The sequence below is a fragment of the Felis catus genome, chromosome B2, assembly GCF_018350175.1.
Source record: "Felis catus isolate Fca126 chromosome B2, F.catus_Fca126_mat1.0, whole genome shotgun sequence".
NCBI classification, from domain to species: Eukaryota; Metazoa; Chordata; class Mammalia; order Carnivora; family Felidae; genus Felis; species Felis catus.
In genome coordinates this window covers 134,132,385-134,140,602 of record NC_058372.1, presented here as the reverse complement: position 1 = coordinate 134,140,602, position 8,218 = coordinate 134,132,385, and the positions used below count along the sequence as shown (strand labels likewise).

The 8,218-nt window shown below is 41.4% G+C and overlaps 1 long non-coding RNA gene across 1 annotated transcript; it reads left to right on the top strand.

Moving 5' to 3' along the window:
• Positions 1–873: 873 nt before the first annotated feature.
• On the top strand, positions 874–7,733 carry LOC109499958. Its single transcript, XR_002157561.3, has 5 exons — positions 874–934; positions 2,966–3,024; positions 3,839–4,064; positions 4,530–4,694; positions 6,724–7,733. It is a non-coding gene; the product is annotated as an uncharacterized LOC109499958 (long non-coding RNA).
• Positions 7,734–8,218: the final 485 nt, after the last annotated feature.

Sequence of the window (8,218 nt, the reverse complement as noted above, 5' to 3'; positions counted from 1 at the left end):
ACGCTTACCTCACCCCTGCGACCTGTTCTCTTTGCTCTCAGCGTTAGAGACTTCCGCTGGGGATCAGTAGGTCAGTTATGTGAAATTAAAGCAAAAATGAAAGTGTAACAAAGAACAGGTAGCAAGAGTGCCTAATATTATCTCCAAAATCATCTAATAGAATCTCTGAATATTTAAGGCTGAAGTAAAGCCCGAAGTGCTGATTTTGTTAGTTACCGAGTGTTTGGTCAGTGAGAAGAAATGAGGTGAAATTAAAAGTAAATTTCAGGTCCACCGACCTAGATAGATCTTGGCCATGAATGGGCTGGACGTGGGTGGCAATCTTGAGAGATGCGAGGACAAGAAAAGCCTAGGGGCGTCTGGGTGGCTCAGTCGGTTAAGCGTCTGACCCTTGGTTTCAACTCAAGTCGTGATCTTGAGTTCAAGGCATGAACTCACAGTTTGTGAGTTCAAGCCCTGCCTCAGGCTCTGTGCTGACAACGTGGGGCCTGCTGGGGATTCTCTCTCTCCCTCTTTCTCTGCCCCCCCTCTTGCCCACATACTCACTCTTTCTCTCTCAAAAACAAATAAACATTAAAAAAAAAAAAAAAAAAGGAAGAAAGAAAAAGCCTAACATTTATGGGGTGGTTACTCTGTGTCAGGACAGCTGCGGAGGCTGCGAATCAATCATTTTAATCCTCCAACAAAACTGAGGAAAATGCTTTATTTCTTTATTTTATTTTTTTAAATAATTTTTTAAAAAGTTTATTTCTTTGTATTTAGAGAGAGAGAGAGAGAGACAGAGACAGAGAAAGAGGAAGAAAGATTCCCAAGCAGGCCCCACACTGTCAGCACGGAGCCCAATGCGGGCGTTGAACTCACGAAGCTGGAGATCATGAACTGAGCAGAAGTCAAGAGTCAGATGCTTAACCGACTCATCAACTGAGCCACCCAGGTATCCCGAAAATGCCTTATTTCTATTTTATTTTATTTATTTTATTTATTTTTTCAACGTTTATTTATTTTTGGGGCAGAGAGAGACAGAGCATGAACGGGGGAGGGGCAGAGAGAGAGGGAGACACAGAATCGGAAACAGGCTCCAGGCTCTGAGCCATCAGCCCAGAGCCTGACGCGGGGCTGGAACTCACAGACCGAGAGATCGTGACCTGGCTGAAGTAGGACGCTTAACCGACTGCGCCACCCAGGCGCCCCTCTATTTTAAAGATAAAGAGACGGAGGCACATAGATGCCGAGTGACTTACCCAAGGTCACGTGACTAGCTGGGCACCAGAGATGGGGTTCCAATCCAGCCAATGTGGCTCCAGAGTCTGTGCTCTCAACCACTTTGCCACCTTGTGTAGCAAAGCGAGCCCCTTTGGGGGGCCGGACAGACCCACGTACGAATTTGACCCTACCAATTTTTAGTTGGGTCCTTTTGGGTTAGTAACTTGACCAGCTATGATATAAGGGTTCATCTATAACATAAGGGTGATAATCCTTATCCTGCAAGGCTCTTCTGAGGCTAAAATAAGAATCCTGAAGTGAAAAACCCTAAATACAATGGTACATCAGTAAGGGGTAGGCGAACACCCTTTTTTTTTGTCCTCATCAAGACATAGCTGGTCACTGCCTCATTACTCTTCATGAGTGACCCCCTGGTTCCTCATACCAGAAGTATTTAAGAAAAGGCGGAATGTGGAAAGTTCTGGAAAATATGTCATTCGCTCAATCTTCCCTCCGAGGAGGAATCGAGGCAAGCCGGGCCGACGTTCAGCCAGTAGGCTCCAGCATGCCCACAGCAGTTGTTAAAATATGCAGCGTGTCCGCTTGGGTTGGTAATTAGCCGTTTCCCTGAGACTCCTTCCCCCCCACGCCCCGTCTCTCCGGGTTACCGGGCTCGGGCCTCCAGGGCGTCGCGACTGGCATCCGCTCTGGTCAGTTGGAGCCTTGTTGCTCTGGTGGTTAAACATCCCGAGTGTCCCCACTGGAGGCAAAAGCAGAAGAAGGGCTGCACTGACCAAGACCCCGAATCTTGGGCGGGGGCCAGCCAGAGCAGGAAGCGTGTGCTGGGCACACTGCCCTCCTTTTACGTGCTTGGGGATCAAAGAGACAGAGAGAACAAGAGACAGTTTTCTTCCTTCTGCCCTCCCCTCTCCTCGTTCTCACCTTTGAGAGTGACCTCCTAAGGAGGCAGGTTAACATTTTTAGACCCTCAACCACAATGAAAATGTCCATGTTTATGAAAATATTATTCCAAAGCGGATCTGTGCCACATTAGGCTGACCGGAGAGATAAAATCACCTTTCTCTGGGCTTAGGCCAAATTGCGGGCGGCTTCTCTGAACTGTAACTGCTCCCAATTGTAAGGGGGCACTTCTTGAAAACCCCCTACCAAGAATTCCATCTGCGCTGGGACCACCCAGCCTCACTCACACTGACGATCAGTCCAGATACAATTGGCTTCAATTAGATCTTTTGAAAACAGTTTCCTGTGAGCTTGGCCGTGAAGCCAGGAGGCATCTGAACAATAACATTTGAGCTCTTGCTTGGAGCAAGGTTAGGTTGCTTTGGAGTTTGAGCCAAGGCTTTATCCACTTTGCCGTGGGCATCTGGGAGAAGGCTTCTGAGATTTGGCAAACTCCGCTAAAGACAGTTCGTGAACCGTATTTATCACACCATTTTCAGAGAGAAACCCCGGAATCGTATTTCCCTTCGTATATACTAACTGCCCAGCTTTCCGTGTAACTCCTCATATGTAATCTAGGTCTGCCTTCTCAAAAATCCTATAAAGTGCCCTTACAAATGAATGAAATAAGATTTAGAGGTATTGAGTGCCCCACTTGCAGACGGAGTGAAAATAGAATCTTTCTATACGGTATTCTGCACTTAACCAAATTGCCTGAAACTGAGAAATCATAAACAAATCAGTTAATATTTTCTAGGAAGTAGGAATCCTTTTAAATTATTTCGACTTTTTTTTTTTACAGGTGAGATCTGTTAACCTTATCCACATTCCCCGATACACTGAAAAGCCGAGAAGCGGGTGGTAAGTGTGTACGTGCATTTACACATGCTGTAAGAACTAGAAAAAGGCCTTAGTGATCATCTAGTCCATTTTGTCCCAAAGGATGTGTCTCAAGATGTTAATACAGGTTATGCATTAAAATAAGCTTTTGATCAATTAAAGTTCAGAACAGTGATTTAAACAGTGAAGCAGGTGTATTTACCGTAGGGCTATCAGGGATTTTAATAGACCAGATGGTTGTAACCAGGTGATGACATATTAAACGTTCAACAACCAGTTCTCCAGAGGAAAAGCCCTGCTTTGTGGCATCTGCTGATTTCTGTGCTGTAAATATTCCCCTCACGGTCAATTTCAACCTTCCAACACAACATCAGTGATGGTAAACTTGGTCATCCGTACTGGCCACAATCTAGACAGCAGATGTAAATAACCTCAAGAGCAAACATCAAAGCAAAATGTAGTGAAAGAATTGGGAAGTATTGTTTTGAGTAATTATTACCTTGTTTTTAATATAATTTAGTTAACTGTAAGTTAAACAATTTAATTTTTAATAATGATCGTGTTTAACAATTCACTCACAAAATTCCTAAAAATGTAGCAATTGACGTTTGAAAGCTAGAACAAACCGGATCCAGCACACCAGTGTTTATGGTTCCCAAAGGGGTTCGGTGTGTTGGGGGGGATATTATATGGCAGTCTCCAGAATTACTTGACCCAGGACCCTTTCTTCAAGTAGGATTTTATGGGATTTGTGTTCTGGGGTGCACATTTTGGAAACTGCTGATGTCGTTCAACTTTGTCATTTTTCCCCTTTTGTTTTTCTTCATTTTCAAAGCTCGTATGGTTTCCTGACTACTAGCTGGGAGCTTAACGTACCACACTTCCACTCAATTCGATTCAATAAATAGTTATTGGACTCCTGTTATGTGCAAAATATTATGCTGGTCTTACAGAAAATGCTAGATGACTAAGAGTTCCTGCCCTTGGAGAGGAAGCTGTAGGACAAATTTACAAGAGAACTATAGGAGAAGGCAACATCCAGTTAGTGACCTAGGAAGGATGTAAGTATATAACTTTGGGACATCAGAGCAAAACAAATCACATCCAGCTATTATGGTAGGAGATAACCAAGTCCAAAGTGGGGCTGGAGATTCAGCAGCGCCTGGTGCTTGGGGCTAGAAGAGGTAGACACAATGGCCACCGTGTGCTCCTCTTGTGCAAAGTCTTCTTCAGCAGATGAGTGTGGGAGGTCCTGGTGTAAGGCCAGTGAAACCTAGCTCTTCAAAAATTAGCATTTTTAAATTACCAGGTAGACTGAGCATTTGTTCACATGCTAATTAGCTCTTTCTGTTTTCTCTGCTGTGAATTGTGTATTTGTATCTTCTGCCTACCTTTCTATAGGTTTTCCTTGTTCCCCCCGCCCTTTGCAGGGATTTCTTGTATGTTCGATTGTTTAAGTTACAGTTATTTAAAATACTTTCTCCCGGCCTATCCCCCATGCTTCATTGGTCTGTGTTGTCTTCCAGAGGCCATACAGTGGAGTGGGTGAGCACCAGGGCTCTCAAGGTCGGGTTCATCTCTCCTACACTCTGGATGTGACCTAGGACAAGTCACTTAACTGATCTGTGCCTGATTCCTCGTCTGTCAGATGAACAGTAGCCCCTGCCTCATAAGAGAGGTAGTAAGATCAGGTGAATGAATACCCTTGAAAATTTTTGCTTAGTGATTGATTATTAGCCTTTATTAGTTAACCTGAAGTCTCTGCATTTGATGTCATCAAATGCATTCGTTTTCACTTTTATGGTTTATGCTTCTTGGGGCTTTTTGAAGAAATTCTCCAACTTTTTTTTTCTATTAATTGTATGTCTTTATTTTCACACTTAGGTCTTTAATGGCACGAGGCAACCCTTCAACTTTAATATTCACCCTGTAATGTGCCCACACCATGTCTGAATAATCCACTTTACAATCTTTTACCTTAAGCATCTTCTGTAATATTGGTTTTAGATTAAATATAATGTGTTACATGCAAACGGTAAAACTGTTATTGCATATTTTTTCGTTCATATTTGACTGGGGCATCCTTATCTAGGCTTTTCAACCTTTCTGGTTTCTTTAAAAAAATATGTCTCTTGGAAATAATATTAATAATTAATTATAATAATTTCTGTCTTTAGATCTCTGTTTTAATTCATTTATATTTAAAAATAATCATATATTATCTAACATGATAGATAATACTATTATATGAGAGTATATGATATATTGCTGCCATCTGATTTCATGTTTTCAATTTACCACGGCTTCTTATTTTTTTTCTCCTTTTCCACTTTTCACAACCGTATCAAATTTCTTTCTACTTGTTTAAAAGTTTTACCTCCCATCTATATTCTAAGTTAAATTGCCTTAATTTCATAGATTATCTCAGAGCAGTATCTATTCTTTCGAGGTATTATACAATTCTCTCTAAAATAAGGGCTTATTGACTTTAATAAAAGTAAAACATTATTCAATTTCCTAATAATTAAATATGGGAAAGTTGAAAGCACAATAGAATACCATTTCTTAACCTCTAAAATATGTAAAACGTAAGTGTTTGGTAATACCCAGCGTGGAGAAGGTGCATGGAGACAAATAGTATCGGTGTAGGCATAAACTTTGGAGACACCTTGGCAATATCTACCAAAGTTTTGAATGTTCATACATTTTTAATACTGTATTTTTTTTTCAACGTTTTTTATTTATTTTTGGGACAGAGAGAGACAGAGCATGAACGGGGGAGGGGCAGAGAGAGAGGGAGACACAGAATCGGAAACAGGCTCCAGGCTCCGAGCCATCAGCCCAGAGCCTGACGCGGGGCTCGAACTCACGGAGCGCGAGATCGTGACCTGGCTGAAGTCGGACACTTAACCGACTGCGCCACCCAGGCGCCCCGCGAATGTTCATACATTTTGATTCATCCTTTCCATTTCTAGGTATCTACCCAATGGATAAGGCTTTAATTGTAGCATTATTGCAAAAATTGATAGTCTGTACTGTTTCAGTTTCTTACTATGAGTATATATCACTTTTTTCATTAAAAATGTACTATATAAAAATAATATATAAATATATAATAGAAAAGAGAAGAGAAATGTAAAGATGTTATAAAGCCAAAGCAAAGCTTGGAATCAACACTTTGGGAATCTCTGACTTCATGTATCACTTTAATTGTTTCTGTTTAGAAATATTAGATGGTTAGTGGTGTTTCGGTCAGTTTGGGCTGCTATAACAAATCACCATAGACTGGGTGGCTTAAACACCAAACAGTTATTTCTAACAGTTCTGGAGACTGGGAAGTCTAAGATCGAGGCACCAGTAAATCTGATGCCTGGTGAGGGCCTCCTTCCTGGTTTGTAGATGACCACGTTCTTGTATCCTCGCATGGTGGCAAGAGAGCCTGGGCCAGCGCATTTCCTTTTCTTATGAAGGCACTCATCCCATCATGGAGGCTCCACCTTCATGACCTACTTACCTCCCAAGGCCCCAGCTCCAAATACCATCACATTAGGGCTTCAGCATATGAATTTGGGTGAGGGGGGAGGACACAAACATCCAGTCCGTCGTAAGAATATTATTGTATTTCAATGAAATAAAAATGCGATTTTCTTTGCTCTTATAACACTTTTTTACATGAGTGCTTCAGAAATTCAACATCGTTTTCCTGTTTTATTTTTATAGGGAGTTTACTTAAGCTAAGAAGAAGTTAAAATTAGCTGTCAACTGCTGTCCCACAGTGAGCTAACACAGCCTCGAGGCCTGACTGACCACAGTCATCTCTGGGGGTGTACGTTTGTCTGAGAAACACATCACAGAGGTAATAGTGATTCTCCTTCCGCAGTCATCATTCAGTTCTTTGTACACATGTCTCAAGAGGAAAATCCCTATCAAGGGCTGTGTAGGGGCTTACATTTACTTTGGAATTATTCCATTTATTTTTACTTTTATGGACCATTCAAATTGTAATCATCGGTCAGTCAGCTACATGACTTGGTAACCAATGAAATTTGACAGTCTTAGTGGCCTTCCATTAGAAAGAATTGCATAATAGTCCATGAAATTACAATTTTGAATTGAATTCTTGAAACAGGCCTAGAAGCCACAGAATCAAAGCAAATGGCAAGTGTGAGTTTAGAAGAGGCAGACCTGTGAAGCCATGTTCCCAAGGTCTGGAAGCAAGGATTTTACAGCGGAATTCACAGGCTTGACAAGGCTTCAGGACAGGGAACTGAAGCAGCCCCCATTTCCAGCTTTGATCTGTGTTCTGTTCAAACAAAACACCTTGCTTCCTGAATGCTGCTTTGGCTTAATTTCAGCAGAGTAGCAATTCTTAATCCAAAACAATCAAGAAGAATTTCTACAGTGGTCAAACAGCATTTTTCTGAGTGCTTGGAAATCATGAACGTCCACTGTTGAAAAATATTCTCTAGCAAACAAGGCAGAGAACATGAATCAAAGTGCCAGACAATGCCAGGGTCAGCCTCAGTGGCCCTGAAACCAACTAAGACTCCAGTGAAGTACGTGTCTTGATTCCCTCAGCTGTGAAATAAGTACATCATGCAGCTTCATGCAAAAATTGAAAATTGTGCTCTAATGGGTATGTGTACGTATGTGTGTGTATGTACACGATTCATCCACATGCCATGCCAGTCTCGCCCGAATGAAGCAAATAAAATATTGGTTAATTCTCAGTTTTCAGGTATTACTCACGATCTCTTCTCTGCCTCCAAACCACTCTGTCCATGTTTTCATTAATGTGTTCGTCATATTGTGATGTAGTTAGTAATTTATCCATCTTTCTTCCCAGATCTTTCTCCATCTGTCTCCCCGTCTTTATATTTTCTTTCTTTTTTTTCGTCTTTATATTTTCAAAGCCAAATACAATACCTGGCATATATTAGGCACTCTATAATGTCCAAAGAATAAAGATGTGAGCCAATGTTAAAGCCTAACTATAGTCTGATCGGACTGTGACCAGATACTTTGAAAGAGTAAATACATCATTCACCACACACAGATTTAAAGGGGTGTGTGATAGAATTGCTAAAAGACAAGACGTAGCAGACAGCACTCTTTCCTGGATGGCAGAGGGAAAAAAATATATACATATGCATCCTCATCTTTAGATTTGGACAAAATCGAGGACAATTTCCATTCCAATCATTTATTATCTAAA